The sequence below is a fragment of the Pinus tabuliformis genome, chromosome 5_2, assembly GCF_031772625.1.
Source record: "Pinus tabuliformis cultivar Carrire ecotype Pingquan chromosome 5_2, CPIR1, whole genome shotgun sequence".
Taxonomy (NCBI): Eukaryota; Viridiplantae; Streptophyta; class Pinopsida; order Pinales; family Pinaceae; genus Pinus; species Pinus tabuliformis.
Genome location: NC_142306.1, coordinates 343,298,282 through 343,322,754, shown reverse-complemented (window position 1 = coordinate 343,322,754; position 24,473 = coordinate 343,298,282). Strand labels below are relative to the sequence as shown.

The 24,473-nt window shown below is 40.2% G+C and overlaps 1 pseudogene; it reads left to right on the top strand.

Moving 5' to 3' along the window:
- Positions 1-1,763: 1,763 nt before the first annotated feature.
- On the top strand, positions 1,764-4,686 carry LOC149158900 (protein WHAT'S THIS FACTOR 1 homolog, chloroplastic pseudogene; annotated as a pseudogene).
- The last annotated feature ends 19,787 nt before the right edge of the window (positions 4,687-24,473 follow it).

Sequence of the window (24,473 nt, the reverse complement as noted above, 5' to 3'; positions counted from 1 at the left end):
CTGTCAACCAAAACTGATACTCGCTGGACATGTAGTGTCCCTCGTACGCGTAGCATCAGATACTTGAGAACTCCTCGCAATGCTGCAAGGGCCACTCCGATGGGTGCAAAAGATGCACCACCTGCTGCTGGCGGTGGAGGTGGCAAAGGTCCTTGTACGACATGGCTATCTCCTGCCTCCACATCATCCTCGTCATCCTCTTCTCCACTGCTCTTGGAGAAGGCCTCAATAAAATGTGCCTTGCCAATAGCACATCTATGCCTTGGTGCCCATGGCTCCTGACAAGTGAAGCACAACCGCTTCTTCTTCAGCTCCCTCCTGGCATCGTCGTCAAGCTGTACTCGTCATGGATTCCCCTTTGGAGGTGGAATCCTCACATCCTTCCCCTTAGATTGAAAAGTCTGTCTTTGGAGGTAAGGTGTCTGGGTCCTGGGTAAGACATCCTGTAAGTCCCGGGTCCTGCTGATAGCGTCCTGGAGTGTGGCTAGTCTAGTGGATCGGACTAAACCCCGAAGTGGCTCTGCTAGCCCCTCAACATACATATAGATCCTCTGTGTCATGGATAGGTCTGGCACCATCACGGAGACCCTCAAGAAATTTGCAATGTAGGTCTCTAGGCTCCCTGTCTGTTTGAGCCTCGTCAGCTCAACAAAATGCTGCTCTGGATCCCTCCGATCAAATCGCTCCATCAGTCTCCTGGTAAACTCGGCATATGTTGTCATTGTGGAGTGCCCTAGTGTAACCATCCCATGAAACCACCAATCTTGGGCCTCACCATCCAAATTCAATGTTTCCAGCTTGATGGCCTCTGGCTCCGACATCTAGTTAAGCTGGAAATAAATGTCCAGCTTTTCCACCCAAGACTTTGCCGAACTGTTTGATGAACCATCAAACGTAGGCAAGTGGAATCTACTCGCTGCACAGTGGGTGTCACCATCATGGTAATGCCGGTACCCTCTGTGATGGTCGCGGGGTCTACTATCCTGCTGGAGCTGAACAAAATCTCTGAATGAGAGGGCTTCCCTGAACTCCTGCCCATAGGCCTGGTACTCTGCAAAATAATTGCCCATATGTCCGGGCTCTGCCTTCTGCTGGGCTATGACCCCCGTGTCTGCTCCTAGGAAAGTGGGCATGGTAGAGCGTGTAGGGGCATGTGAGGTCACCTGCTGCGCAAATCACGCTGCTCTGGCAAATGGTGGGATGCCCCCGACCCCTCACCAACTTCGAAAACCCGTGGGCTCTCACGCTGTCTAGCCTCTACTGCCGTGAATCTCTCTCCCATCACCTCAATCTGCCTCGATAAATCCTGCACGGATTTGAGGAGCATATCTACGAATCTCTTCCCGTCAACATTTGCCATCAGATCCTCCTGCTCTGCGTCCGCCACAGGCTCCCTTTGTCCTGCATCCACCACAGGTTCTTCCTGTTCTCCGTCCACCATCGGAACACAGTCTCCTTCTCCGTAAGTGTTCTCCAACCTACGCCCAGTGTCCCTGTATCTCCGACCTCTATAACAGATGTAGGGTTTTTCCCCCGGTATCATAGATTGCTAGCTCCACAGGCTGAGCCAGATCTATGCTTTGATACCACTGTAATATACCTTATCAAGGATATTCCTCAAACACAAGCAAACTCCAACCAGAGATGGACAGGGAGGGCATTTACCAGATATGTCGCCTCTGAAAAGAGGACGAGATCCGAAGGCTACCTGGCCCTTTCTAGACTCTGTCTAAGAGTATAGGAGAAAACACACAAGTGGTATAATGGCCGAGAATGCTCAAAGTGATAACAATAACAATGGTGCAACATATAACAATATAACCATAACAGATACTCAAGAAATGCAGAGAGAAATGCTAAGCCATTTTATTATACTGAGTAATAGAATGAGTACAGGAGGTGATCAGAAAGATGGCACCTCGACTTGCACAAGGCAAATGAAGAAATACACTCAGAATAGCAAAGGAATGGCCCCTTTGAACTGCGTCCAAGCTGTTGGAGAGCTGTCGTGCTGCTGCTACTGCTAGAAATCAAATGAGGATTTGGGGCTGCTCCCCTCAGAAAAAGGCTGAAACTCTAGACTCGGACTCTACTCAAGAAACCTAGAAAAACACAGAAAGTTTTCTTGCAATGGCTGACCCCCAAAGATCACCCCCTTGGGGTTCTGCGCAGTCCCTCAATGCCCTGCGCTGCCACTGAATGAAACCCTCCAGAAATCTACTTGAAACCTTTGCCAAAGCTCTCCAATATGCAAGGGCTGATCCCCTGCTCTATCTCTCAACACAAATCCAACTGCAAACCCTCACCCAGAACTCTTTCCAGAAAGAACTGCGTCACCCCTTTCAGTGCTGCGCAGTCCTCCAAAACGCTGATGTAGCTGCTACTGAATTGTTGATGAAGCTACTGCTGAAATGCCAATGGAAATACCTTGCCCGCAGGCACGTGAAGTCCCCGGGGCTAAGGGTGAGATCTCCGAACGGAGACACTCAATGCACTAAACAGTGCTGCAAACTAGCTAAACAGCCAGTGTGCTCTAAGTCTAAATGACTATCACAAATGCTCATAATTGAATGATCCAAAATGAGGGGGCTCCTCTCTCCTTTATAGCCTTTGCCTCCCTCAATCCCAAGGCTCACCTCCTCCTGCGTGATTCCTCTCTTGCCACGTGTTTCTCCCCTCCTGTGCAGTCCCTCCATGTGTTTGTGTGGGCTCCATTTCTGCGTCCCCCTTTGGCCCCCTTGGCTCCCCTTTCAGTCACAACATTGAGCTACTAGGAAGTGACTTTTTATTCTAAAAGTGAGTTATGCCCCCCTTCATCACTTTTTTATTTACAAATAACTATAGAAGGCAAAAATTAAACAAAAATCGAATATTCCAATTAGTCATGACTAATTAAGAATATTACACTTTTGCTCACACCAAAAACTCATTTCTGGGAGACACCACCCATTATTTGAAGTCACTCACTGCATCTCAAATTCTTCCTCCTCCTCCTGTTCCAATCAGTGCTCTGATCAAGAGATGCAAAGAGCGGCCTCTGGACAAGGTCATAGAGAGCCAGAAGAAGCTCAAGTTAGTCAACCAGATCAAGCACATCCTTCTCAAACAATCCAACCACAGAATGTTTGTGGCAGAGCTTGCCAAGCACAGAAAGCACCTCAGCCTCCAGAGGGGACACAGGCTTAACCCCATATTGAGAAGATACCCATCAGTCTTCCAAGTAACTGAAGAAGAGGCATACAGCTTCTATTTCACATTGACGCCCCAGGCAAAGCAGCTATACCGGGAAGAACTGCAGATTAAATCTCAAATGGAGGGTCTTTTAGTTGAGAATCTCAGGAAACTTTTAATGATGTCTGTGAGCAAGAGGGTATTGCTGGAGAAGATTGCCCACTTAGCTACTGATATGGGTCTCCCCATGGATTTCAGAACTAATTTATGCAATAAGTATCCTGAGTTTTTTAAGGTTGTTGATACAGATTATGGGCCTGCATTGGAGTTAACTTCATGGGATCCTACTCTTGCAGTCTCTTTTGCAGAAAAGGCGTCGGAAGAAGCTAATAATCCGGACAGTGATCTTATAATTGACAGGCCTCGGAAGTTCAAGAAGTTAAATCTTCCAAATGGGTACAGCCTGTCCAGGAAAGATAAGCAGCGTATTATAATGTTCCAGGAAATGCCATTCATTTCGCCTTATTCAGACTGTACTAGTTTGCAACCAGCTTCGATGGAGGCAGAGAAGCATGCCTGTGCAGTAATTCATGAGTTGCTAAGTCTTACGGTGGAGAAGAGAACACTGGTTCATATTCTAACCCATTTCAGGCATGCCTTCAAGTTTTCTAACAAGGTGAGAGCGATGCTTTTGCGCCATCCTGAGCTTTTCTACGTGTCGTTCAAGGGGGATAGGGATTCTGTGTTTCTCAGAGAGGCTCACCGCGGCTTGGAATTGAAAGAGAAGGGACCCATTTTGCTCTGGAAGGAGAAACTTCAGGCATTGATGTTAGCGGGGAAGAGGCGGACAGCTGAGAAAGGCGGGATGGTGATGGTGAGTCAATGGATGAGGATGATGTTGTGGAAGGATCGTTATCAGATGGCATGTTTGAGGTTGAAGACACTAGTGATTTTGATAATTTTGATTGTGATGAGTGGAGTGATTTGGAGGATGGAGAGATTGGGCTTGCACCGAAACCAGAGTTTCCGGGGCAGGCAGAATTGTTCAAGTCCCTGGTAGAGCGAAAGCTTGCAACCTCAAGTTGTGGTGCTGGATCAAGAGAACATTGGTGATCAATAGAACATTGGCTAAAATTATATTCAGCCAAAATATCCATATGTAAGTATAATGGAATGAAATTATATCCCCTTGAGATCAGTCTTCCTGTTGGTATGAAAAAGGTCTAGTTTGAAATATAAGTGTAAAACTGGCAGGTCTTAACAGAGAGGGAATGATTAGGTGGAAAAGTGTCTGCTAGTGTTAAAAGAGAGAAAGTGGTTATGTGCAAAAGTGTATAAATATTCTGCTTGGGCCACTTGGAATATTCTCCCTGTTCATATTGTATGCAGGATCTCCTAAGAATCTCTTTCTGATAATTCCTCTGAAAATCAGAGTTAATGATGAGTACTGTTTACTATTGAAATCTGTGTGCATGTCTATATCCTATTATGGTGAATATGTTCACCTTAGGTTATCATCTACTACTATTATATATTCTTGCATATTGCGTTATTTTTATTGAAAAATGTCTTTATCTCTTGTTGGGCATGCAAGCCCTACACTGCCTATTGGACTTTGAATGCAATTGTAATAGTTTACAGGTCTCTTTTCCAAGCAAGTAAGTTGGAAGTGGCTTTACACTGCATCCTGTCAAGCTTTCTGTTAAAAGCAAATTGTTTTGAAGAATTCTAGTCAATTGTGTAGAGAATGCATGACAATCTACTTAAAAAAGACGCTAGTTTAGTGTATTTTATAGAGATTTTATATTAATCTACATCACCAGGCAATATGAAGTGGCCAAAGGAGTTGTTCCAATTTTCCACCAAGTTTCCGGGATGGGGAAGCAGGGACGGGGAGATAGGGAGATGCAATGGAGGACGTGTGGGAACATCTGAAATTTTAGGAAATTGAGGGAGGAAGTTGGGGTATATATATAAACATGATTCATATTCAAATTCAATAATTAAACACATTAATTCATACATCACAATGAAATATAAATAGTAAAATATTTGTATACATTGATTTAAATTTATCATTCATCATTCTAGAGACTAGAATCTACATTGATTTAAATTCATCATTCAATATTCAAAGATCTATATTGATTTAAATTCATCATTCATTATTCTAGAATTTGATTAGTGTTAAGCAAAATTGTAGATACCAAAGTCTGAAGACTAGAACAGTAAATTGAAATTATTCGAACTCAAAAATAGTAAAGAATGATGAGTCAAAGATTCAATCTGAGATCATCAAAATCTAAAGTCAAGACTCAAAAGTTAAAACTGAAAATGAACAATGGATAACGAACCAATGATATCAAAACCAGACTGCTCATTGGATTAGTTAACCCCAAAACCAGGAACCAGAAAAAAACAGGACAAAAAGATCAAGCGACCAAAAAATACATAAATATTCATGTGCATTCATATGAATCCAAACTATTATAAGTAAAAAGAAATAATTTTTTTCCATCAAATTTGTCTCACACTTTCAACACTGTACAAACGATCTCATTCTGAATAATTCTTTTTTCAGTTTAACAGTGCTGTATTTTTGTGTAATCACGGCATTGCTTCATGATGCTTGTGCTTTATCTGTTAAATCAATAACAAACACACATTGGTTACACCGTTAAGTAAAAATGGTCTGAATAGTTCCAATCAAGGTAGGTAAATATGCTTTGCAATTACCAGAATGTGAATAGTTAAAACAATGGGATTCAAATTGACAAAGAAAGATAAATTTGGGGGTTCTTTCTCATGCCTTCTAGTCTCTATTTTGACTTTTGAAATATCTGAGCTTCCCTAGCTGTATTAAAAGGAACCCTGTATTATTGAGTAAAATATGTGTATGATCATGATGAGAACTCAACCTACGTTCTTCCAGAATTGATTGTTCAAATTGTATTATCTTTTTTCCTGGTGGAAAATCAGGCTAGGTCTACCCGAAGGGACCACACCCTCTGGCCAAACTAATCCGAGTCTAACCCCAAGGGCATTTAGGAGAATTGAACCTGTGACCTCTCAATGACAAGATATTTCAGCAACAGGACCTCGACCAATTGAGCTAACCCTGGGGCTAAGTTCTAATTATATCATGTCAAACATACGAGCAACTATTGATGATTGGCCTTTACAAAACATTACATCAACATTACAATTATAATACTCTTTTAGACACATAGGACCTTAATACAACAATGTTGTCATTGTGCTTAGGAGCACACATGCCCTGCCCCTTAACGAATGCATTGCATTAATGCATCTAGTATTGCAAGTGAACTCTGAATTTTAGCTCTTTCTTCCTTGCTGTTTACTAGGAGATCTTGTCGACCCAACTGAACTCACAGAAGATTGAAAAGGACCTTCATCAATTAGCTGAATGAAATCAAGAGTCGACATGGATTGAGATGCTAAATGATGTCAGATGAGATGACATCAACATAAATTAATCCATTATTAACCATCTCCATCTTTCTACTTGAGATGACATCAACATTAATTTCTATAATTGGTTGGGGTGAAGTTGAAAACATTTCTGGAACTTTCTGAACAGCTAGTGAAGCGGGCTGATCAAAGAGAAGCTGAACACAATTATCAACTTGTGGGAACTCTTCATTTTTTTTTTATTTTGTTGGTTGACCCAGGGGGGGTTTGAACCTGGAATCTCATGGAACATAACACTTTATTATCAAGGCGATTGCCAATTGAGCTATCTCCATGGGATTACATTTAATTTCTCTTATGATTTTTCTTTTTAATCTGTCTTTTTCCTTTCATATGTTACATGTATTCCATGGAAAAGTTATTTCAATTTATGCAATTTCCCCAATATGTTTAGGAGCATTATCTTATCCATAATGCAAGGTTTTGAAGCTCAATTTGCATAATTCTGAATGTTGACAAGCATGTTCCATTAATTGGTTTTAAAAAGAAAGAAGTCTTCTACTTCTTGGTGATGATCATTTTGCACCAAATGAGATGACGCAGAAAGAAATAAAAGAGAGAGTTTGGTTTTTATCATTGTTGGGTCACATTTGCAATGTACACATTTTTGTTTGAATACTTGGTGGTTGGAAACTACTAGACTCATACCAACTAACCAACTACTCATATTAATGTTTTGTTAGTAACATTAAATTTAGGGTTTCCAGGGAGCACTCTAGGAGCTCCTACTGCTGCTTAAGGATCTTGCTCCATAGCGACGTGCTTCTGAAACACTCTCAATCTGGAGCCTTTTTTTAGAGCACGTTCCTAGCCAACACATGTGCTGTCCTTGGAATTTCGAGAGTGTGTCCTTGAGCACTCCCATGAGTGCTCTTGCGAGCATATCCTAGAGTGCCTCCATAAACAAGAGGATTTTGCCCTTTTTTACTCCTTTTTAGAAAACTTTAGGGCCTTACCATACGGCTCCAATAGGGAACACATCCTCTGAAGAGGGTGTAGAGATGATAAGGGTCCTAATTCCTTCTCCTTTCTTAGGAGTTTTCATTCATGTGTTTAGGGCTTTGAGATATTAAAGGGTAAGCTTGAGGGGAACAAAATTTTGGGAGTTGTGAGATGAGATTGAAGGCTGCAACAATTATTCGGTTGCTGTTAGAGAGATGATGATGTAATCGCTAAGCCTAAACTCTATTGTTGTTTATTACTTGATTTCTTCTCTTCACTTCCTTCTCATTCCTTTTCCTTCATTCCATTGCAGGTTTTATGTCAAACACTTGACAAATGTATTTCTCATGTAGGGTATGATGCTATTTTTGATTCTAATGTTGTTGTTGGGGAATATGGATTACGAAGAAGATGAGAATATGAACCCTAATGAATGATTGATTTTAGGGGAGGGAGCCATAGAAGGGAGTCAAGGTGGAGCTTCAAAGGGAAATGAAATTACAAGTAGAACTAAATGTGATCCTTCCACATCATTATGGAAATATGTGACAAAACTTGATGAGGGCAAAAGGGGTAGAATAATTAAATATTATGCAACAATGTGTTACCACTTGTTAATGTGAGTCTTATTTTACATTTCATGGGTTCTCTTTATCTTAGAAGTGTTGCTTGAAGCAGGTACTTCAGTTGATGCTCCTGATAAGAACAACATTGCTCCTCATTATACTTCGGCATATGTACAGTATGAAGTGCTGAACTTTACTGCCACAATGTGTCTTGGTTGTTAATTTCGAAAATCAAATTGTTGATTTTAGTAGGGAGAAGGATTGTTGGAGGTTTGAGGAAATGTTCTGCTTTTATTATGATAATATGATACTAGTTATGGATAAGGAGGGTGTCTTGTTGCACTAAATTTTTTTCCATACTTGGAAATAAAGCACTGTTTTTTGGAGGAATAGAACTGTGATATTTGAGTTAAGTTTCCTGCTTTTTGGGACAATGAAGAGCACTTCTATGAGGAGAGATCATAATGATATGATTAAATGAATAGGGCAATTTTTCTATAGTGATAAGTTTTTTTATGCCAGCAGAAATCAAATATTTCTGCCACTGTCTGCCTGAGTTTTTCCAAAAGCAAAGGCAGGGCACAAGGTTTAGTTACAGCACAACATATTGCATCCATATTTATAATATTGTGGACTTTGGCAGGAGGCCGGGGCTTACTTTTGGTTATGATATTGCATTGAATGCAAAACCATGTTTTAAGAAGCTTAGCACTTAAACCAAGGGGTCACACATTTTTAAAGCGCTTCATTTTGAGAAGTTTATGGCATATTCTGAGGATAGAGGTCCACTTCGAGGGGAGTGTCCAGCATAGAGAAGGTCAATCAAAATCGTTTAGCCAGATTTTGAGGATGAATAATCATTCTTAGAGAGGATGTTTTTGTTGATGCTGTAGCTTCAGAAGGTCTTTTGCACAGGCTTGTGTCTAGCATGTAGGAGAAGAAGTCTTCTTTAGGTGTTGTTCGAGAGGAGCAACCAATATGATCTCCTTCCTAAGTTTTAACTTAGGAAAAAGTATATTGATTAATTATTTAATTAATGTTGACTTTGGCCTAATGTTTATCTAAGGATAAATATTAAATTATTTAAGTGATTTAGATTTAATCATCAACATTGATCAAAGAAGGCCAGGCTTTTATCTTGTCATTTATCACTTTGGAGATTAGGGATTTGGCCCATGGAATAATTATAAAGAGAACCTATGGAAGAGGATGAAGACACATTGTTATTGTTGAGAGAGTGATTTTCTCAAGAAGTGAGAGACTCCAGGATTGAAGAGAAGGGAAAATGATTGCAGCAAGAAAATTTCGGTAGCAAATTTCAAGGAGGTCAAGTTTAGGAGAGAGTGTCCAAATTGTTGAAGAGGAGGGCTGAGTTTTGGAGGTGTTGAATTTTTGTAGCTATGGTTGGTCTTCATAATTAAATGTTTAATCCCTTCAAATATATGTAAGACATGTTCTTCATGTCAGCTTCAAAAGAGAGGGAATTTTGGATTTCTAAATTTGAATTTTTGGCATCAAAATATCAAGTCGGCCCAACTTATAGAGGCACCCATTTGGGCTAATGTTTATCTAAAGATAAATATTAAATTAAGTGATTTAGATTTAATCATCAACATTGATCAAAGAAGGCTAGGCTTTTATCTTAGTCATTTATCACTTTGGAGATTAGGGATTTGGCCCATGGAGAAATTATAAAGAGAACCTATGGAAGAGGATGAACACACATTGTTATTGTTGAGAGAGTGATTTTCTCAAGAAGTGAGAGACTCTAGGACTGAAGAGAAGGGAAAATGATTGCAGCAAGAAAATTTCAGTAGCAAATTTCAAGGAGGTCAAGTTTAGGAGAGAGTGTTTGAAGAGGAGGGCTGAGTTTTGGAGGTGTTGAATTTTTGTAGCTACGGTTGGTATTTATAATTAAATGTTTAATCCCTTCAAATATATGTAAGACATGTTCTTCGTGTCAGCGTCAAAAGAGAGGGAATTTTGGATTTCTAAATTTGAATTTTTGGCATCAAAATGTCAAGTCGGCCCAACTTATAGAGGCACCCATAATTCCTTGTAGCAGTCGGTGCATTCTTTGGCAGGGAAGTGTGATGAGAAACACATGAAGCCTTTTGTCTTTTTCCAACTTTTTTCGGTGATTGCTCTTGCTCTTGTTTGGGATGTTCTTGCTCTTGTTTGGGCTTTGTCTTCACCTCAACTCTGATACTAGGTTAAATGCAGGGAAACCCTTTGATCAAATCTTCTATATTCTTCAATAATTCAGCAGAGAGAGATAGTACAATATCACAAATTTGTGATTTACAACAGCAGTAGTTGAACCCTTGAACAACAATGACAAGGTTGATCAATCAGCTTCCTAATGTCCTCAAGACAACCTAGGAGAACTCTGCCTCCAACAACAGTAGATAGTAGCCCAAAACAGTCAATGGAAGGAGGTCAAAACAACAGTCAATGCTACACCAGTACTGCAGTCAGCCCTAACCAGTCAACGCTGTCCCAAAGATGTCCTCAACAGGTCAACGCTAGCCTAGGAGAGGTTGCCCACACAGATCCGCAGTCAAGGGAGCCACAATCAAGGGAGCCTATACGCTATATTTCATGGCCAGGTCTTGATGCTACCACATGAGATGAAAATGGATGTGTTAGTATGACTGGGGTTCTTCTTCTGGTCTCTAATGTGTTTTTATTCACTCTAATAATATTCTCATAACCTTCCAGCCATACAACATTGCAGGAATAGGGTTTTTTTTCCCACTTCCCCAAAAGATAATGACGTGGATGTGTAAGCAAGATGAGCAGTTGAGAAAATTTCTAACAGTATCGAAGGAAATATATTGGGATCACAAAAGAACAACAAAATTGTATTAAGATTCTCTCAGTGCCTATACATTAGGATTGGAGGCTGATATTCATGGGTCAACTTCAGAAATCAAGATGGGTACGAATCTCCCTGGAAACTTTTCTGAGGCATTTCTGTTTCCGGAAACCTTTCCGAAAACACCTGAAATAACACATTCCCCAAGGCAAAAAAAGAAAAATAAATGAAAAAATGAAGCCCCCTTCAAAGGTAGTGGAGCACATGTATTGCCTAGTTTATGTTAAATAAATCCTGAAACAACAAAAAAAACACACCCGGAAATCCCCCAAAACAGAAAACATGAATACATTTTAGAGTTATGACTTAAATTTTAGGTTCATAATTTTTAAATATTTTGACAAATATTCGATGTGTCGTTTTCAGATTTTCTAAAATTTTGTAAAGTGTCGATTCTTAAACCGAAATTGATGCTGTGTTTCAGGTAGCTTTGGCCAACCTCTTACACAACAGAAGAATTAGGTTACCGTTGAACTTGCATTAATTATTTAAACAAGCAGCATTAATTATTTAAACAAGCAACAGGACATCAAATACTAACTGTATACCCAACATAAAATTCTAGGATGTGATTAGTATATTATAACATAAAATATCACAATGTGCTCATTGTTGAGAATGCAACAAGATGATGGAGCTTAGTGGAAAGAAGTGGCCTTCACTAAGTGGGTCCGCAGGCTATTTTTGGCGCAAAGTTTATTTTTAGACTATGTCTATTTTTAGACATATGGATCATGGTCTATGAGTTGCAGGATGTTATTTGTGGATGATTGGTCATGTTAGTAAAAATAGATGGACTTTTATTTTTAGAAATATGGGTGGTTTCTATTTTTAGACTGCCAGGCTAAAAATAGAACAGTCGAATATTATTAGCTCATAATAATATTTGGACTATAAACATTATCTTATCCTCATGGAGCACTTCAGTTTGAGCTACAGATATGGCACATGCAGCGGTCAGAAGGAAATATGCTTTTCTTATGGGTCAGTTGAGCTGTTGCATGCAGGACTTCGGTTATAACTCATGTGGTTGAGTTTGGTGGAGTTGATGGAGTTGTGTTCAGTGTGACTTGGTTAAACTAGTTGTATTTAGTCTAACTGCAGAATACACTAGTGATGAGTGATGTGAATTAATTGTTAAATTAATTCACTAATTATTAACTCATAAAGCAACTAAATAATACATCAGTTAACTCAGTGCATAGACACTTCAGTGGAGACAGGTGTTAGAGGTTGAGATTGCTATCAGTTGTGACTATAGTTGTGCATGAGATCTTGCACAATCAATGGGATTGAGTAATGCCAATGAGGATTGCGTGGTTCAGCCAAGGAAATACGAGTTTGCTTCAACTATTCATCATTATTCTCATGCAGGATTGCGCAGTGGAGGCAGGGAAAGCAAAGGAGGAGATTTGAACCTGTGATTGATTCAGATCTGAGTTAGTTTTGTGTGTAATAGGTGGAGATAGTACTGAGTATTTGTGAGGAGTATTGTACTATGTATTGTTACATGTTCTCAATCATTATAATATACAGATAGTGTGGGGTTTTCAACTGTATGCTTTCCCCGGGTTACATAATGTGTTAATGTGTGCATGCGATTGATGTTTCATTGTTTTTGATGCTGCAAAATTGATGATCAATGTAGAGGGGATTATGTATTGTGCATGTATTCCGCAATAGTGTATAATCGGGATAATCTCTGTGAATAAGTGTTTAATTATTCAAAATTTCTACACTCATGATTTCATCCCTGCTTATCCAGAAATTGTCCTTAAAACATTCAATCAGGTTTTCTGACGACAGCAGATGACGAGGTAGCTTGGAAGTTTTGTGTGGTGAGGTACTCTTCAAACTCATGCATTGGCCCGGATTATGCCTTGAAGCAGGTCAAGCGAGTGCTACCAATGGTTCTGTGTAGTTTGGATGAAGATGTTGTCTTTATAGGTTGGAGAGGCAGGTAAAAGAACCCTTCAGAAAGTACTAGTTCATTTTCCAGTGCTGGAGGAGTTGATTGATTGGATTCTCCAGAGGTGTATTGGGCTTTAGTAGGCCCTGGACTATACTGGTCCCAAGTAATTTCAAAGTTTCACCAATTTGGAATCACAACTTTTGAGTTATATCAGCCAATATATGTTTCAGTCATTTATTTTCATTTCTTCAACAGGTCCTAAATTTCACTGAATAACATCCATGAGGAAACTCATAGTCATCAAAATAATTCATAATTTCACAAAATTTATTTACATATTATTTCACCAAGGTTATTAAGAAACATTACATAACTTCTCTTTCGCCAACCATGTCAGAATCTGACCATATCATACACAGTCACTATTTTTGCAGTTATCTCAAGCAACTTGCAATACATTGGTATTGCTTTCTTACTAATCTATTTTCATACAATTGACACTTCGAAGTGGTTTGCATAATATTTTGATATCTTCTTTTCTTCTTTGTTAGTTCCTTATCTGCTTCCATCTGCTACATGTCTTTCCATTACCAACCACTTATTGCTAGAACCCTTTGATACTCCTGCAACATTATCAGACTGTTTACGAACTATGTTCGACCTCAAATCTACCAAAACTTGTTCTGATCGCTTTCTTCTCAGGTGGTGTACACTGCGTACTCCCTATGGCACTTTTACCAACAGGAGGCCTTTTTTCTTGACTCTTTCCTTATTATTTTATTTTTCAACCTATAAATGTTTTCTTAGAAGACTTTGGATTTCTTCCACATCTGTTTTTAATGGAATTGCGGGTAATATCCCCTAATTTTCTTCCTTTAACATGGCTAAATGGAAAAATGGCAGACAACTGCAAACATAGATATTGACTGAAAACAGTAGAATAAAATTGTTGAAATTCAAATTAATCTCAAGTAACAGAGATGAAGCCTAAAATAACTGAATAAATATAAGAGGCACTTAAAATATCTGCATAGAGACAAGCGTTGGGGTCACTTGCACACCAAACAGTGGATTTGTTAAAATTGGCAACTAGGCCAAACTCCATGTGGGTCATCTTATTTATGGTAGCTGATATTTATCTTGGATCCCTCTCATTGAGAGGTGTAGGATTGATCTAAAGATCATCCGATTCCGATAAGTATTCATGGAGTTATGAATTTATTTGTGTTATAAGACAATTCGTTAAGGTTGGCCAGCGACCAAATAAACCCCATATGAGCTCAATGTTGTAGTATAAAAGAAGATGATTTGAGAGTCATTTCTCGCACACACACACACTTCTATCTTGATTTCTCTCTCCATTTGTCTTGGGTTTAAATGGAAAAGAAATCTAGGAGTGTAAGCCCTAGATGTTGGAGGAAAAGAGGCTGCCCTAGACGTAGATGGAAGGCAGCCCTAGACGCAGACTAAAGGGTGCCATAACGTAGACCTAAAGGCTGCCCTAAATGTTGATCTAATTCAGCCGTAATGCAGTCAAGTTTATGGGCCGCAATGAGGGTTTTCTGTAGGTGACACCGTGGTAAGTAAAGGCTGTTCCAAGTGCATAATGCTGGGCAGATTAGGCCGATGAACAGCTGTGTGGACTGTGGAGTCATAGCCGCAATATAAAGGGTTAGAGGAACAACGTGGAGGCTGCCCTAGACAATGTAAAGGGGTTGAAGGGACAACGTGACCTTAGTTGCAATACGAAGGAGCTGAAGGGACAGCGTGGCCTTAATCGCAGTCAAACAAGGCCTAAAGAAATAGCGTAGGTATGGAGGGTTATCCCCTTGGAGAACTGCAGTCTTTAGAATGCTGCCTTGCTGATTTGTATGGAAGATAAGGGTTGTAGGGTGATGCCCTATCCAGTGATGCAGTGTAGTAGTGCAGCGTGGTGAAACAACACATGGCAGCAAGGTTAAATGGTACTGCAAACTAGTGCAGCAAAGTAAATATACAGCTGGGTTACATGGTTGGTAAGATGCATGGACAACAGGGTACATAGTGCTGCAAAGTGACATAGGACAGCAGCAAGGTGTAGCAACTATGTTGAGACAACAATACTAATAGGACAAGAAGGGACATAGTGATGCTAACATGCATGGGACAACAAGGTGACATAATGATGCTAACATGCATGGGACAACAAGGACATAGTGCTGCCAACATGCATGGGACAACAAGGTGACATAGTGTTGCTAACATGCATGGGACAACAAGGTGACATGGTGTTGCTAAGACACATGGACAACAGCCAGGTATGCTAAGACATATGGGACAGTTGCAAGGTATGGCAAGGCAATGTGAGACAGTAGTTGTGACATGGCAGAGGGCACATGGTACAACAGCAAGCATGGTACAACAACAAGCATGGACAACATGGATAACAGTGGCAAGCATGGTGCTGCAAGCACATGAAACATGCAGTATGACAACATGGTTCAACCATGGCACATGGGACAACAGTGCAGAGTAAGGTGCAACAACCATGAGGTCCAACATTGTGATGATGGGTGCAACATGGTGAGGTGCAGCATGATGACGAGATGCAGCACAATGAGAGGTGAAGGAGTCACCTTGGAGAATCAGTTGAAGCAACATGTCTTCAACTGATCTCATGTATCATTTTCCTCGAGACGATCTCTGCTCTTATCTAGAAAAGTCAAAGTGTTGACTTTTGTTGTAAATGTACTATTTCTCTCTCTCTCTCTCTCTGCTGAACTATTGAAGAACATAAAAAAAGAATTGATCAAGGGTTTCCCCACATTAGGGTTTGTCCCTGGCTCGCGCCACATCTTGTGTCCTCGTCTTGGTTTGTCTTTTGCGATTTATGTTTATGTTCTATTTGCAATTTACTTTAATGCTGATGTGATTGCTAATCTGGAAAAGATATTGAAAAAACTATGAAAATCGAAATAAATTGCTCCAAGCATAGAACATACCTAAAATTAACATGGTATCAAAGCTGAGGTGAAGACAAAACCCAAGCAAGAGTGAAAGAGCAATAACAAAAGACAATTGGGAAAGGACAAAAGGATCAATGGATTCCTCATCACTCTTCAAATTCACCAAGGGTGAAGTTGAAGCAAAGAATATTATCAGAATGGCGCAGTGGAAGTTTCTGACGGCCTAAAGATCACTTCAATGGGAAGTTTGGATCTAAGGGTTGAAAGAAAGACAGATGCCTTGTTTGCAATAAGTTCGGCCATTATGCAAAGGAGTGTCTGAATGGCAGGGACACATCACTTGATGATGATAACAATCATTCCAGGGACATCTTCAATGATCAGAGGAATGACAGGTAATGCAGGTCATCAAGGAAATGGTCGATTCTTTAGAGAAAGCAAGGAACCCCATATATGAAGAATCAAATGTTGTTTTTGATAAGATAAAGAAGTGTTATCTTGTATTGGTCCTCTCCTTCAGATTCTGTGGGAATCTGGCTTATTGATTATAGTGCTTCAAGACACTCCATCGGATAGAAGGGTGCTCTCTCAAATTTGGTGAGAGATGGAAACAATCGTGGGATTATACTTGGAGCTGATGCCACCTATCCCGGAAAGGGCGTAGGAAATGTAACCCCTCAATTGAATGAGGGTAACTCGATTCATTTACATAATCTCTTTTACATACCTGTTCGCAAGAAGAACCTGGTGTCCATTTTGGCAATGGAAGTCAAAGGTTTTAGGGTGGCATTCATAAAGGTACGTGTTTTTGCTTTTTTTCATGGGTTCAGGGTTGGCAATTTGTATCAAGTTGCAGGATGGTCCTTTGGGGATCATTTCAATTGACATACCTCATCTATAACACCGAAGGTCTACTTATGGGGCCCTACCCGATGTGAGTCAGATGGTGACAGGGATGCCTGAATTCAAGAAGAGCATGAAGGTACATGTCTGAGATGTACCGAAGGAAAATCTTACAAGGGGACCATTCCCCTTATGTAGTAGGTCCACAGGTTTGGAATAACCCGAGGAGTTTGAGATTCATGATCTGGAATCTCATGTATCCAGGTGGAAGAAAGCCCTCTATGGCTTGAAGCAAAACACCCCCGGCATAGTATGAGAGGATTGATAATTGTCTGATGAAGTTGAGATTCAGTAGGAGTGAAACTGATCCAAACCATTGCTCGAAGTTTGTGGATGATAGACCTCTCATACTGACACCTTCCAAGGACGACCTATTTCTGACAGGTGCAAACCCTCTCATTTGCAGAAGTAAGAGGGAGTTGGACTCTGGATATGGAACAGTAAACTGAAAGCCTGTGACTACCTCTAGGATCTTAAATTTCAGAAGTTATATGGTAGTGATGCCGGACCAGATTTGAGAAATGCCTCGAGTTTCATAAACTCATTCGCGTTGATGTTCTTGGTGAACTTCCATCCGGACATAAGTTTTGCAGTTAGCATGATGAGCTCATATATGGTTGAGCTTCACTCGATTGGTGCCAAGAATCTTTTGAGATATCTTCGGGGCACAATCTCTTATGAATTGAGATACACTGCCGAAAATGCGACGCTGCATGATTATTCGAACGCTAACTAGGCAGGCAGTGTGGAGGATCGCAAGAGCACTTCTGAGTGCTGGTTCTCTTTGGATTGTGCTTCGATATCATGGATGAGAAGGAAGCAGAAGTCGGTTGCTATATGCATTGTCGAGACCGAATACATAGCTACGAGTATGATCTCGTATGAAGCTGCCTGGTTGTGGAAGCTCTTCAGTGAGTTGTTTGTACACATGATGGATACCACCGTGGTCTTCAATGTCAACTAGGGGGGATTCAATTGTTGAGGAATCCCGTATTCTATGATTTCTCCAGCAGATAGACATCAGTTACTACCTTATCAGGGATATGGTACGTCGATGACCGAGGAGGCTCCATTGTATTGAGACTGATGTACAAGTCGTAGACATTCTGTCAAAGCCCTGGGGAAAGGTTAAATTTGTGACTTTCTTGATCGACTTGGATTCGTTGAGAGACCCTCTTATGAGGATTTTGCATGTGGCATGCATTGAGCTCTGGGATCTTCGAGGGGCTTGGGGTACTTATTGGAGCAACACGTGACCATAGGGCGACTCACCCTCCCCTAATGGTGCGCTATGTATAGGGTGAATGGCTCAGTCTTCCCCTGTGATACCACGAGGCGACTTAGGGAGAGGATCAACGGTTCTCTTGTCGAGGCATCCTACCCATGCAATTTGGGACTTATGGGAAGTACCTCTCATCTGGCCAATGAGCAGGGAAATGGGGTTAGGGACCATAGTAGTACTATCAATGGACGCATTGTTGTATCTAGCGTACTCCCTATGCTAGGATGACCTCCATTGGTCTGGGATCAGCATGAATGGTTTGAGACACTCTCTTGTGATATTGATCTGGGATCAATAAAACTGACTTCGGGTCAGTAGAGAATGGTATGAAACATTCTCGATCAATTCTTCTTCTTCATGGTTCAACAAAGCAGAGTAGAGCCCAACAGAGCAGTGCAGGGCACTAATGGCAGAGATTGTACAATCAGACATATGGATCAGCGGATGGAGTTCTCCCTAGTTGAGAGGGAGTGTTAAAATTGGCAACTAGGGCTAAACTCCATGTGGGTCATCTTATTTATGGTAGTTGATATTTTTCTTAGATCCCTCTCATTGAGAGGTATAGGTTTGATCTAAAGATCATCCGATTCCGATAAGTATTCATGGAGTTATGAATTTATTTGCGTTATAAGACAATTCGTCAAGGTCGGCCAACAACCAAATAAACCTCACATGTCCTCAACTTTTTAGTATAAAAAGAGATGACTTGAGAGTCATTTCTCTCTCACACACACACACTTCTATCTTGATTTCTCTCAACACTTGTCTTGGGTTTTAGTGAAAGAAAAATCTAGGAGTGGAAGCTTTAGATGTTGGAGGAACAGAGGCAGCCCTAGACGCAGACTAAAGGGTGCCCTAACGCAAACCTAAAGGCTGCCCTAAACACTGCTCTAATCCAGCCCTAAATGCTGATCTAATTCAACCCTAACACAATCAAGTTTATGGGCCGCAGTGAGGGTTTGCTGTAGGTGACAACGTGGTAAGTAAGGGCTGTTCCAAGTGCATAATGTTGGGTAGATTAGGCCAAGGAACAACTGTGTGGATAACGGAGTCATAGCCGCAATATAAGGGGTCAAAGGAACATCGTGGAGGCTGCCTTAGACAATATAAAGGGGCTGAAGGGACAGTGTGACCTTAGCCACAATATGAAGGAGCTGAAGGGACAGTGTGGCCTTAACCGCAGTCAAACAAGGCCTAAAGAAATAACATAGGTATGGAGGGTTATCCCCTTGGAGAACCGCAGTCTTTAGAAGGCTGCCTTGCTGATTTGTATGGAAGATAAGGGTTGTAGGGTGATGCCCTATCCAGTGATGCAGTGTGGTGAAACAACACATGGCAGCGAGGTTACATGGTGCTAGCAAGATGCATGGACAATAGGCTACATAGTGCTGCAAAGTCACATAGGACAACAACAAGGCATAGCAACTATGTTGGGACATCGTTACTAATAGGACAACAAAGGACATAGTGTTGCTGATATGCATGGGACAACAAGGTGACATAGTGCTGCTAACATGCATCGGACAATAAGGTGACATAGTGCTGCTAACATGCATCGGACAACAAGGTGACATGGTGCTGCTAGGACACATGGAAAACAATTAGGTATGCTAAGACATATGGGACAATTGCAAGGTATGGTAGGGCAAAGTGAGACACCAGCTGTGACATGGCAGAAGGCACATGGTACAACAACAATCATGGACATCATGGCTATCATGGACAACATGGATAGCAGTGGCAAGCATGGTGTTGCAAGCACATGAAACATGCAGTATGACAACATGGTTCAACCATGGCACATGGGACAACAGTGCAGCATAAGGTGCAGTAGTCATGAGGTTCAACATTGTAATGATGGGTGCAACATGGTGCAACACGGTGAGTTGCAACATGATGACAAGATGCAACACAATGAGAGGTGAAGGAGTCACCTTGAAGAATCAGTTGAAGCAGCATGTCTTCAATTGATTTCATGTATCATTTTCCTAGAGATTATCTCTGCTCTTATCTAGAAAAGCCAAAGTGTTGACTTTTGTTATAAATGTACTATCTCTATCTCTCTCTTTGTTGAACTATTGAAGAACATAAAAAAAGAATTGGTCATGGGTTTCCCCTCATTGGGTTTTGTCCTTGGCTAGCGCCACATCTTATGTCTTCTTGTCTTGGCTCGTCTTTTGCGATTTATATTTATGTTCTATCTGCAGTTTACTTTAATGTTGATGTGATTGCTAATCTGGAAAAGATATTGAACTAACTATGAAAATTGAAATAAATTGCTCTAAGCATAGAACATACCTAAAATTAATACGATTACACTCGCAAATCAAAATTGTTGGACTTCTCTAAAATGTGATTGAAAGAGTGATGTGATTTGTTTGATTGATAGAGAAAATGAGTACAAAGGAAGGGGAAACCCCATTTATACAAAGAGTAGGTGAATCTCTAAATTATGGCCCAAGCTATGTTTATGGGGGTGATTGGGGCTTTATCAATACTAATCACTCTAATTAGACCTTATGTTATATAAATGGCCTTTTATAATGATAACTAGAACATATAGGCCCAAAACTTGTGACCTTACGTTGCAAAATAATGAATGTTACATAAAAAAAATTCAACATTTTGATTATTTTTATTTTTAAACTTGTGGATCTTCCTTCAAATTTTCAATCTTGTGCATCCTACACTGCATTTTGTATCCTCTTCGTGACTTTGATTGTTGATTTTACCTTGCTATTGAATCTCTCTCTCGATAACTTCTCTGAGCCTACGTTTTCTATGTTCTCTTACTGATTCACCCCCCCTCTTAGTATTTCCAACAATTGGTATTAGAGCCAGTACCTTCATTCAAAGCCTAACAGCTTGAAGGTTGATCTTTAGAACACAAATGGCAGAGTCAAGAAGAAAGTCTTCAATCCTGCTAAGGATGTGTCTCCCTCTACCACTAAAATAGAAGACAATCAATTTGAGGAGGCTCCATGGTTCAATGGGAACTTTAATATATGTGAAGCAAGAATGAGGAATTTTTTAAAGACTGAAGGCATTGAAATTTGGAAATTAGTAATTGTAGATAGCATGATGGATGGAGAATGCAAGGAGTACAATGAAAAAGCAATGAAGGCAATCTTGAATGGGCTACCTAATTCTATAAAGAACAATTTAGGAAAATGTTTGTCAGCGAAGGGTATATGGGACAAACTTCATGACCTTCACTCAAAAGGAGCATTGACCATGACCATCAGTCAAGAAGATGATGGAAATCAAGAAGAAAATCCAGAACCCATCATGGAAATCAAGAAGAAAATCCAAAACCCATCATAGACGCTGAAAATGAGAATGATGACATCAAGGCTAAAGATGACCTAGAAGATGAAGAGAATGAAAAAGATTTTGTAGAATATCTCCTCACTCAACTTACACATGCCATGGAAGAGATTATCAATTTGAAAAAGGAAAACAAGGAACTTAAGAAGAAGGCACTTGCTGGTGACCAAGACCAAACAAGGAAGAAAGTTGACCTTGTCCAGCTTCAAATATAGGAAAGGGATGAAGAGCTTGTCAAGATTAAGAAGGAATTTCATCTAAGCAAAAGAAAACATCATGAAGAAGTCATATCCATGAGAAATCAATTGGATAAAGCAAAGAAACGGGAAGATACCTTGTCAAGTCAACTTGAACAAAGGCACAATAGCTTGAACAAACTTGAAGAAGAGATTGGTCAGTACAAGGTAGAGGTCTCCTCTCTCAAATCTCAACTACAAGAAGCAAGAAAGTTAGTTCAAGGAGCTGAGAAGACAATGGAAGCACATTGGAAATCATAGAAGAACAGGTTGATGAAGCAGAAAAGGAGAGAAACACCATGATATGTCAATTAAAAGCAAAGGATGAAGAAATATTCAAATTAAAATCTAACATCAAACTTCTCAAGGCCAAAACATGTAAAGCTACAAGGATCAAGGAAGAAATGGAGAGCAGTCTAGCAAAGGAAAATGAAGAAATCTTCAAAATGAGGTCAGATATCATCTCCCTTAAAATAGAATCAAATGAAGCTGCTCATATCCAGGAAGAAACTAAGAAACAACTTGCTAAGAATAATAATGAGTGTGAAAGATTGGAAGAAGAGATTGTCTTCCTCGGGAAAAAGGTTGAAGGGATGAACAGAACCTTGAAGAGCTCTCAAGCTTTGGATGACATGCTCAGCGATCAAAGATGTCCATTTGATAAATCAGGTCTATGGGATGTTGGGGAATCCTCAAACAAGAATGATAATGCTTCAAACAAAAGGGATGTGAAGAAGCCAGAAAGAAATGGTGATGCTACCAGTTCCAGCAAAGGCAAGGAGAAAAATCAAGGCAACATTGGAAGAAATCCTGCTCCAAGAGGAAATGTAGATAATGTCAAGGATGCTAGAGGCAATGGTTATCATCAAAGGATCTCAAGATAGTAAGACTTCAGAAGTACATCAAGAAAATCTCCATCTCCCAGGTACCAAAGTTTATTTCTTGGTTATTGTTATTCTTGTACAAACTTTGGTCACATGGAAAAAGATTGTAAAGCATATCATAAAGATAGATATTATGGTTCCCAACAATCTCCAAGGAACAATTTTGCAAGAAGAAATCATGAATTCTTATTCATGAACAATGTAGAATGTTTCAAGTGTCATAACATTGGTCATATGGCACATGATTGTAACTTAAGTTGGGCTCTTACACAAGCTGGAACCATGCAAAAGAAGAAAGTTACACAAGTATGGAGAAGGAAGCGAATACAATTCGAAAGTCCCTTGAACTCTTTAGCCAACAACACATGTTGTTGACCTAATGTTCGACAATCCTAGCAATTTTATGGGAAAACTCTGCCAAAAGAGATTATGCATACAGTTAGGGGGAGCCTGTGATTCTTGATCATTATTGCAGAAGCTATTAGTGAAAGGGTCCTTATGAAATCCTTGTTGAGCTACATTAACAATCATTCATTGATAAATATCATTTCTCAGAAGCACCCATTAAAGGACTTGATCTCTTCACTATTCTTTGGACTGGTGTTGAAGATATTTTCCACTTGATCACTAAGTAGAAATTGGAACAACAGAGAATGTCATCTAATTCTAGAGAAATAGGGCAAATAACCATGTTGCTGTTATTACAGAAGTTTATGTCTCGACTCAGGGATTGAATGTGAGAACAGGTAAATTATGGACACAAATAAACGCAACTTTCAAACAAACAGATACATCTAGGAATGAAGCATGAAGCAAGAGCAGTGGGCAACATCTAACAACACTGAAGCATTGTTGAAGCCATGATAAAGTAGTTCTGAGACATGAAGAGGGGATAATGTGCTAGTTGCAGTGATCCTTCTATCTTGAGTAAAAAGAAGAGCACTATTATAGGGGGAGTAACATACCCATGCAGATCTACTATTCATAAAGAACAGAAGAAGTATATTGCTATGAATAACAAAGTTTGAGATTGTAGACCTAGATTGTCATTGATGTCAATATGGAAATCTTCTAGGATACTAAATGATGATACCAAGCCCAGGAGAAGCAGAGTAGATCCATGAACAAACAGGAGCAAGGCCATCAGGAAAGCTAAGCCATGAGTAGGAGTATTGCAGAATAGGTCCATGAAGAAATAGGAGCAAGAAGCCAAGGAGCAAGGTCATCAGGAAAGCTAAGCCATGAGTAAGAGTATTGCAGAGTATCAGAGGAGTATTGCAGAATATCAGAGCAAGAGGCATATCGGAAAAGATATCAGAAGCCATCAAGAGTGTTGAAGGTATTAGAGAAGTTCATTGAAAGACATTGCAAAGCCAAAGGAAGACCTATTGGAGCAAGAGGAGCCATATTGGGAGTATCGCATGTATTATTGTTGGGTAGCGGGGGTCCCGCATAACGGTTTTGGGGCAAAAAGCCTAGAAATTAGGATTAGAATATTGTAAAACCTTCGAAGTATGCGGAGCGCGAAGTATAAAAGGTCCAGTCAAAGGGTTGTCCGCCCAAGAAATAACGTAAAATAATAGAAAGTAAGTCGTTCTGAGGACCATAGGAAGGTATAAATAGAGCACGACTCTATGAAGGAAAGACAGTTATTTTTGAATATGGTTTTGGATTTGGAATGTAATGTGTTTTTGAGGAGAATAGTCTGAAAGTGTCTGTAAGTCTGAGTCGAGGGTTTGGGTAGGGGATAAAGACTCTGCAACTGTGTGCGCAGAGGCCTAGTAGAGTCTGCAACTGTGTGTGCGGACCCCTGCAGCTAAGTGCGCAGGGCGGATTTGGATGTATTAGTGGAAAACGTGAATAAAGATAAGTTGATTATGCAATTCTGTGTTAAATCTGAGTTATCGCAAAACTGGGTTATTGTATGATTGACAT